Below are 8,531 nucleotides of genomic sequence, written 5' to 3'. Positions count from 1 at the left end.
TTTTTTTGCAAAATAGAAGCCAAGAAATGAACAAGAAAAAACTACCACAAAACAGAGATATACTGGGTAAGCTATAGTTTCATAAATTATTTATACATGCATATGCTGACCTCACAAGATGATAAGAAAGTCTTCAAGAAGCAAATCAAATAAGACATTGAAAACAAGAGTGGGAAATGGAAGCTTCCCAGGATATTGTCAAGGGTTGGTTCCCAAGGCTTTTGTCTACAGTAGCCACATGAGTGATTAGGTAATATCTTGAGATCACCCAAGAAAAAAAAAAGGCAAGTTATCATGAGACTTTCTACTATACTCTCAGTGAAACTAGACCAGGAGGAAAAAAATCCATCCAACTGAACAGGGAAATAACAAGGAACCTTATCGTTGCCTTATGCTCTGTCTAGGAATTTTTTAAATTATTCTTATGAAATTTCTTAATCACAGGTTTGCCTCACATGAGTTTGGCACTGAAAACCTTCTACTTAATTTGGAATGCCCAATCCAAGAAATTAATATTTTAAAAATGGTTCCAGGAGAGGAGGCATGAATAGGCAGGGCACAGAGGATTTTTAGGATGGTGGAAGTACTCTATACAATATGATAACCATGGATATATACCACTATATATTTGCCCAAACACATAGAATGCACAAAATTTTTTTCTAAACAATCAATAAAAAAGAAAAGACTCTGATCAACTTATGCTAGATGACAGACTGTATTATCTTTCCATGTTCTATAAATAAAATAATTTTAAAATTATCTTATTTCTCTGGATGATGTGTTCCTTCTGGTATTTTGTCAGCTTTTTTTTTAACTGAAGTATAGTTGATATCAATTTTATATGTTACAGACGTACAATATAGTGATTCACAATACTTATAGGTTATACTCCATTTATAGTTATTATAAAATATTGGCTACATTCCCCTGTGTTTACAATATATCCTTGTTTGTCAGCTTTTTAAAATGATAAATTTATTGTCATTTCTGTTGTGTATTTTAAGTACTAAGTATCTTACAACTAAAAAAAAAAAGTGGTTTCAAGCTGGTCACTTGGCAGAAGCAAACACAAGACTGAATTCTAGGGATCCACAACCAATACAATCTTTTTTTTTCTAATATAAGCAGCCCATGCTTTGCACAAATTCAATATACCCAAATTTCAGTTACTTGGTTTTATTTAAATAATGCCAATCCCCCAACAACATGGCTCAAATTTCAGTTGCCACAGTATATTAAACATTAGTAATTGAACGAAGCACAAATTTTACTAGTAGCTCTTCGTTCCATGAATGACTATGGAAATAATAAATGGGCAGTCAGTAACCAATGACATCAGTGACCAATCACAGCACTTCTTTCAAAGTTTGTCAGTGACTGTTAATTCTGTTCCATGCATAGACAGCAAAGTGTGTACATTTGACCCTCGAACAATATGGTTTGAACTGCATGAGTCCACTTATATGTGAATGTTTTTTTCAGTGAATACTGTCTACAGTACTACACAATCAGAGGTTGGTTGGATCTGCACATGCAGAACTGTGGGTTTGAAGGGCCAATTGTAAAGTTACATGTGGATTTTCAATTGCATGAAGAGTTACCCATCCCCCCAAACCCAACGTTGTTCCAGAGTCAACTGTACTTGCCTTATCTCTTTGTAGTCCAATAATAAATCCATATGAAATTTAAATGAAGAATAATAGGAGAGAATCGGCCAATAAAGATAAAAATGAAAATGTTGGAAGTGAGATTTGAATTGAAGGTAAATGAAGTCACAGAAGAAAGAGCGGAGCTGGGGAATGTTGATACTGCCTCTGGTTGAGAAATTATAGATATGAACCTAAGAGAAACTTCGTGAAGGCAAACTTATCAACCTAAATGAGGAAAATAATTGTGATGAAAAAGATGAAGGTGTCCCAGATGGAGTGATACCTACAGAAACCTTCACATTTAAAGAAATCTCAATGTATCAAAAACTCAAAGTGTAAATTGGAAGCTGACCCAATCTTAGAAAGAATTATAAAAATTCACCAAGGCATAGAAAAGATACTCCATATCTATAAGTTATACGAGGAGAATAAAGTAAGCACAGTTCAAACTGCTCTTGGTAAATATTTACAAGAAAATAAAACATTTAAATTCTGGACATTTCTATTGTTTTTAGTGACAATGTGCTAAATTAATACTAGTGTTACTATTTTTTTCAATATCCCTATACAGTTGACCCCTGAACAACATGGGTTCAAACTACATGAGTCCATTTTTATATATATATTTTTCAATAAATATGTACTACAGTACTACACAATCCACAGTTGGTTGAATCCACAGATAGGGAACCACAGACACAGAGGGCCAGCTGTACAGCTATACACAGATTTTATGACCGCAACCCCCACATTGTTCAAGGGTCAACTGTGTATTTATCACCAAAAGTAAGAGGGTTTTCAATGATTTGGCAAAAAAAAAATTTAAAGGTGATAGAATGATCATAATTTTCCCATCAATCATTTAGGTTTTTTGTTTGGTTTCACTTTGCCAGATCATTTTTTAAGAGTCCCACATTACCATGCAAAGTGAAGACTGACTTTATATTGTAAGATTTGGAGTCAAAATTTTAAAATTATAATTTGTTAACATCCATAATATCTTCTTATTGACAAATCACTTCATTTTCCTTTAAAGAATGTCTTAATCCTTTGAAGCTTGGAAAAAATTATGTCCCTTGGATTGCGATTCTAATATCATTCTGCTGATAATATTAATTTTACTGATATAGCATGCTAAACTAGTACTAAGTCCACCAACTTGATATTTTTGGAAGTATATATTTGGCTTTTTTCTAGAACCCATAATTTTATTCATATCTTTGAATTTTCTAAAGAAGGATTGAAGATTACCACAAATTGAATTCCTAATCCCATGATGGCATTAGCACTTCTTCATCTTATATTTGACAATTGTTTTAATTTCATATTTATTTATATTTTCAATACACTCCAATGTTTTGTTGGAAACTGAAAAGTAATAGTACCATTCTTGTATATTTTTAAAACTATATAAAGATAGGGTTTTACTATATATTTTCTACAAAAATTTTTAAAATGTGCACAAAGTATGTACAATGCCATTAATTTTTTTCAAGGATTTTAAGATGCATGTTGATTATATTTTCCACACACGGTAGCACTATCATACACCTGACCTTTCAAATCATTTTCCTCTATATTCAGCTTTTGTAACTGTCTATGAGTAATTTATATAATTCCTTTCCAGTTATTTCATGTACTAAGAAAATTATTCAACACACAAAAAATGTTTTATGTAGAAATATACACATTCAGAAGCACACAAATCTAATAATTATGTTTTTCCTGGCTCATATCTGAGGCTATTATCACCAAATCCTAGTGGAAATTTTTTAGCGTCCCTTACCTTATTTAAAAGTACTTGATTCATCATATCTACCATGCATATTTCATCCCCTAAATAATGTGTTGCTATATTATTAGTTGTCAATATTTGTCTTCTGCATAAATGTTCTGTCATAATGTTGGCAAAATTTCTGTAGTATTTGCCAAATGAAGAGAATACTAACCCATTATCTTGGATGGTACTCTGAATGCTTGATTTTGCCCTGCAAACATCAGATCATGCGTGACATGTGTTCATTTACAGCACGTCAATATTTTCAAATAGTCATGGTCTCACACCACTCATAGTTGCCTAATTAATCGTATTTCATTTTTGAATACATATTATGTATTCAAACATTGTTAAGGAGTTTTCACTTCCTTTTGCTATTAACATTTGATAATTCTGCTGATCTTCTACTCATCCTTCTCCTTCATTAGATAATGTTTTCATCACTACAGAATTTTCAGTATAAATTCAAAAATGAAAATAAAATAATACATATGAAGTTTTTACAAAACAGAATCTTTTTTTTTCACCAATTGAAAAAATTGTGTGCGATAGATCTTTCAAAACCTCATATCTTCTGTGATACATGTATACAATGGAATACTTCTCAGCCATAAAAAAGAATGAAATAATGGCATTTGCATCAACATGGATGAAACTAGAGATTATCATACTAAGTGAAGTAAGTCAGAAAGAGAAAGACAAATACCATATGATATCACTTATATGTGGAATCTCAAATATGACACAAATGAATCTATCTGTGAAACAGAATCATGGTCATAGAGGACAGACTGGTGGTTGCCAAGAGGGAGGGAGTTGGGGCAGGGATGGAGTGGGAGGTTGGGTTTAGCAGATATAAGCTTTTATAAATAGAACAGATAAGAAAGAGGTGAAAAAGATGGCGGCGAAGTAGAGGGACGTGGAATGCACCACTCTCCACAGATGCATTGGGAATGCACTGAAGGACACAATAATTCCCACACAGAACCAGCTGAACACCAGCAGACAGCCTCAGACACCAGAAAGGACCTCAAGGATCCCGACATAACCGGTAGGGAGGAAAGAAATCATAAAGATCAGAGCAGAAATAAATGAAAAAGAAAGGAAGGAAGCAATAGCAAAAATTAATAAAACTAAAAGCTGGTTCTTTGAGAAGATTAACAAAATTGATAAACCATTAGCCAGACTCATCAAGAAAAAAAGGGAGAAGACGCAAATCAACAGAATTAGAAATGAAAAAGGAGAAGTCACAACGGACACCTCAGAAATACAAAACATCATGAGAGACTACTACAAGCAACTATATGCCAATAAATTGGATAACCTGGAAGAAATGGGTAACTTCTTAGAAAAATACAATCTTCCAAGACTGAACCAGGAAGAAATAGAAACCATGAACAGACCAATCACAAGTACGGAAATTGAGGCAGTGATTAAAAATCTCGCAACACACAAAAGCCCAGGATCAGATGGGTTCACAGGCGAATTCTATCAAACATTTCGAGAAGAGTTAACACCTATCCTTCTCAAACTCTTCCAAAATATTGCAGAAGGCGGAACACGCCCAAACTCATTCTACGAGGCTACCATCACCCTGATACCAAAACCAGGCAAAGATGTCACAAAAAAAGAAAACTACAGACCAATATCACTGATGAATATAGATGCAAAAATCCTCAACAAAATACTAGCTAACAGACTCCAACAACACATTAAAAAAATCATACACCATGATCAAGTGGGGTTTATCCCTGGGATGCAAGGATTCTTCAATATACGCAAATCAATCAACGTGATACTTCATATCAACAAATTGAAGGAGAAAAACCATATGATCATCTCAATAGATGCAGAAAAAGCTTTTGACAAAGTTCAACATCCATTTATGATAAAAGCTCTCCAGAAAATGGGCATAGAAGGAAATTACCTCAACATAATAAAAGCCATATATGAGAAACCAAAAGCCAACATCGTTCTCAATGGGGAAAAACTGGAATAATTCCCTCTAAGAACAGGAACAAGACAAGGGTGTCCACTCTCACCATTATTATTCAACATAGTTTTGGAAGTTTTAGCCACAGCAATCAGAGAAGAAAAAGAAATAAAAGGAATCCAAATTGGAAAAGAAGAAGGAAAATTGTCACTCTTTGCAGATGACATGATATTATATATAGAAAACCCTAAAGACTCTACCAGAAAACTGCTAGCACTAATTGATGAGTTCAGTAAAGTAGCAGGATACAAAATTAATGCACAGACATCTCTTGCATTCCTATACACTAACAACGGAAGAGCAGAAAGAGAAATTAAGGAAACTCTCCCATTCACCATTGCAACCAAAAGAATAAAATACCTAGGAATAAACCTGCCTAAGGAGGCAAAAGATCTGTATGCAGAAAACTTTAAGACATTGATGAAAGAAATCAAAGACAACACAAACAGATGCAGGGACATACCATGTTCCTGGATTGGAAGAATCAACATCGTGAAAATGACTGTACTACCCAAAGCAATTTACAGATTCAATGCAATCTCGATCAAATTACCAATGGCATTTTTCACAGAACTAGAGCAAGAAATCTTACGATTTGTATGGAAACGCAAAAGACCCCGAATAGCCAAAGCAAACTTGAGAAGGAAAAATGGAGTTGGTGGAATCAGGCTTCCTGACTTCAAACTATACTACAAGGCCATAGTGATCAAGACAGTATGGTACTGGCACAAAAATAGAAAGGAAGATCAATGGAATAGAATAGAGAACTCAGAAGTAAGCCCAAACACATATGGGCACCTTATCTTTGACAAAGGAGGCTCGAATATACAATAGAAAAAAGACAGCCTCTTCAATAAGTGGTGCTGGGAAAATTGGACAGCTACATGTAAAAGAATGAAATTAGAACACTTCCTAACACCATCCACAAAAATAAACTCCAAATGGATTAAAGACCTACATATAAGGCCAGACACTATAAAACTCCTAGAGGAAAACATAGGCAGAACACTCTATGACATCCATCAAAGCAAGGTCCTTTTGGACCCAGCTCCTAGAATCATGGAAATAAAATCAAGAATAAACAAATGGGACCTCATGAAACTTAAAAGCTTTTGCACAGTGAAAGAAACCATAAACAAAACTAAAAGGCAACCCTCAGAATGGGAAAAAATAATTGCCTATGAAACAACGGACAAAGGATTAACCTCCAAAATATACAAGCAGCTCATGAAGCTTCATACCAAAAAAGCAAATAACCCAATCCACAAATGGGCGGAAGACCTAAATAGACATTTCTCCAAAGAAGACATACAGATGGCCAACAAACACATGAAAAGTTGCTCAACATCACTCATCATCCGAGAAATGCAAGTCAAAGCCACAATGAGGTATCACCTCACACCCATCAGAATGGCCATCATCACAAAATCTGGAAACAACAAATGTTGGAGAGGGTGTGAAGAAAAGGGAAGTCTCCTGCACTGTTGGTGGGAATGTAAGTTGGTACAGCCACTATGGAAAACAATTTGGAGGTTCCTTCAAAAACTACAAATAGAACTACCATATGATCCAGTAATCCCACTTCTGGGCATATACCCAAAGAAAACCATAATCCCAAAAGAAACTTGTACCATAATGTTTATTGCAGCACTCTTTACAATAGCCAGGACATGGAAGCAACCTAAATGCCCATCAACAAATGAATGGATACAGAAGATGTGGCATATATATACAATGGAATATTACTCAGCTATAAAAAGGAATGAGATGGAGCTATATGTCATGAGGTGGATAGAACTACAATCTGTCATACAGAGTGAAGTAAGTCAGAAAGAGAAAGACAAATATTGTATGCTAACTCACATATACGGAATCTAAAAATGGTACTGATGAACTCAGTGACAAGAACAAGGATGCAGATACAGAGAATGGATTGGAGAACTCAAGGTTTGGGAGGGGGCAGGGGGTGAAGGGGAAGCTGAGAGGAAGCGAGAGAGTAGCACAGACATATATATACTACCAACTGTAAAATAGGTAGCCAGTGGGAAGTTGTTGTATAACAAAGGGAGTCCGACTAGAGGATGGAAGATGCCTTAGAGGACTGGGGCGGGGAGGGTGGTGGGGACTCGAGGGGGGGGTAGTTGAGGGAGGGAGGGAATACGGGGATGTGTGTGTAAAAACAGATGATTGAACTTGATGTACCCCCAAAAAAATAAAATTAAAAAAAAAAAAGTTACTGTCCTTCTGCTTCACACTTACTTCAGATGCAGCCCTTTAAGATCAAACCTAAAGTTCAGGCTCCAATGGTATCTTTGAAGATTTGCAAGTCTGCTGAAAGCTTTGCTGAGCTTCTCAGTGTTTTTATCTGCCTCTCATGGAATCAGCAGATGCTCTTAATGGAAAAGCAGCTCTAACTACAGGGCTCATTCTGTGAATTTCTGTCTTCTCCTAGATACTGACCCAGTAATGTATTCCTCCTTTGTTGGTTCTTCAATGTCTTGAGGCAGATTTTATTTTATATTTTCTTGCTTTTTCTACTTATCCTTGATAAGAGAGTTGGTTCAAATTAGATCATCCCCCATTTCTAGAAGCAGGAGGCCTCTAGTTTCTCTTTAAATTGTTCATTAATAAAACCTACCACCTTTTCATGTGTGGAGCCTCAATTTGTGTCTCAGAAATCTAGGCAACAACAAAGCTGGTACAGGAACGTTGAGACGCTATAGTGGGAAGTGACCCCTGAGCATGTGTATAAAACATGTGAATTCGGGTGAATTTCTTCACAGGTCTTCTTGACCCTGAAGCCAGTTGAAAATAATATAGGAAAGGAACCAAATTTGGGGCATCTTATCTAAGCTACACCTCTAGTCTAGACTGAAAACCAAGGCAAAAACTGGCACTAATTGTTTTGCTGTCTAATGTTTTAAAATAATCCAAATCTAAGAGTCCCTGGTTCCTTTAACAGATTCTTTGCCTCAGCCACTCCTCCTGAGACAGCCTATTTGAAGGTCATTGCTTATAGAATCTCATGCGCATTTCCTACGATTTGCTCTGTGGCCTGTGTTTGCAACACTGACTTTGTTTGTGAGGCCTGTGTGTTTATTTAAGGCTT

The sequence above is a fragment of the Hippopotamus amphibius genome, chromosome 1 (genome assembly GCF_030028045.1).
Source record: "Hippopotamus amphibius kiboko isolate mHipAmp2 chromosome 1, mHipAmp2.hap2, whole genome shotgun sequence".
In the NCBI taxonomy this organism is placed as follows: Eukaryota; Metazoa; Chordata; class Mammalia; order Artiodactyla; family Hippopotamidae; genus Hippopotamus; species Hippopotamus amphibius.
This window is presented reverse-complemented; position numbering follows the sequence as displayed.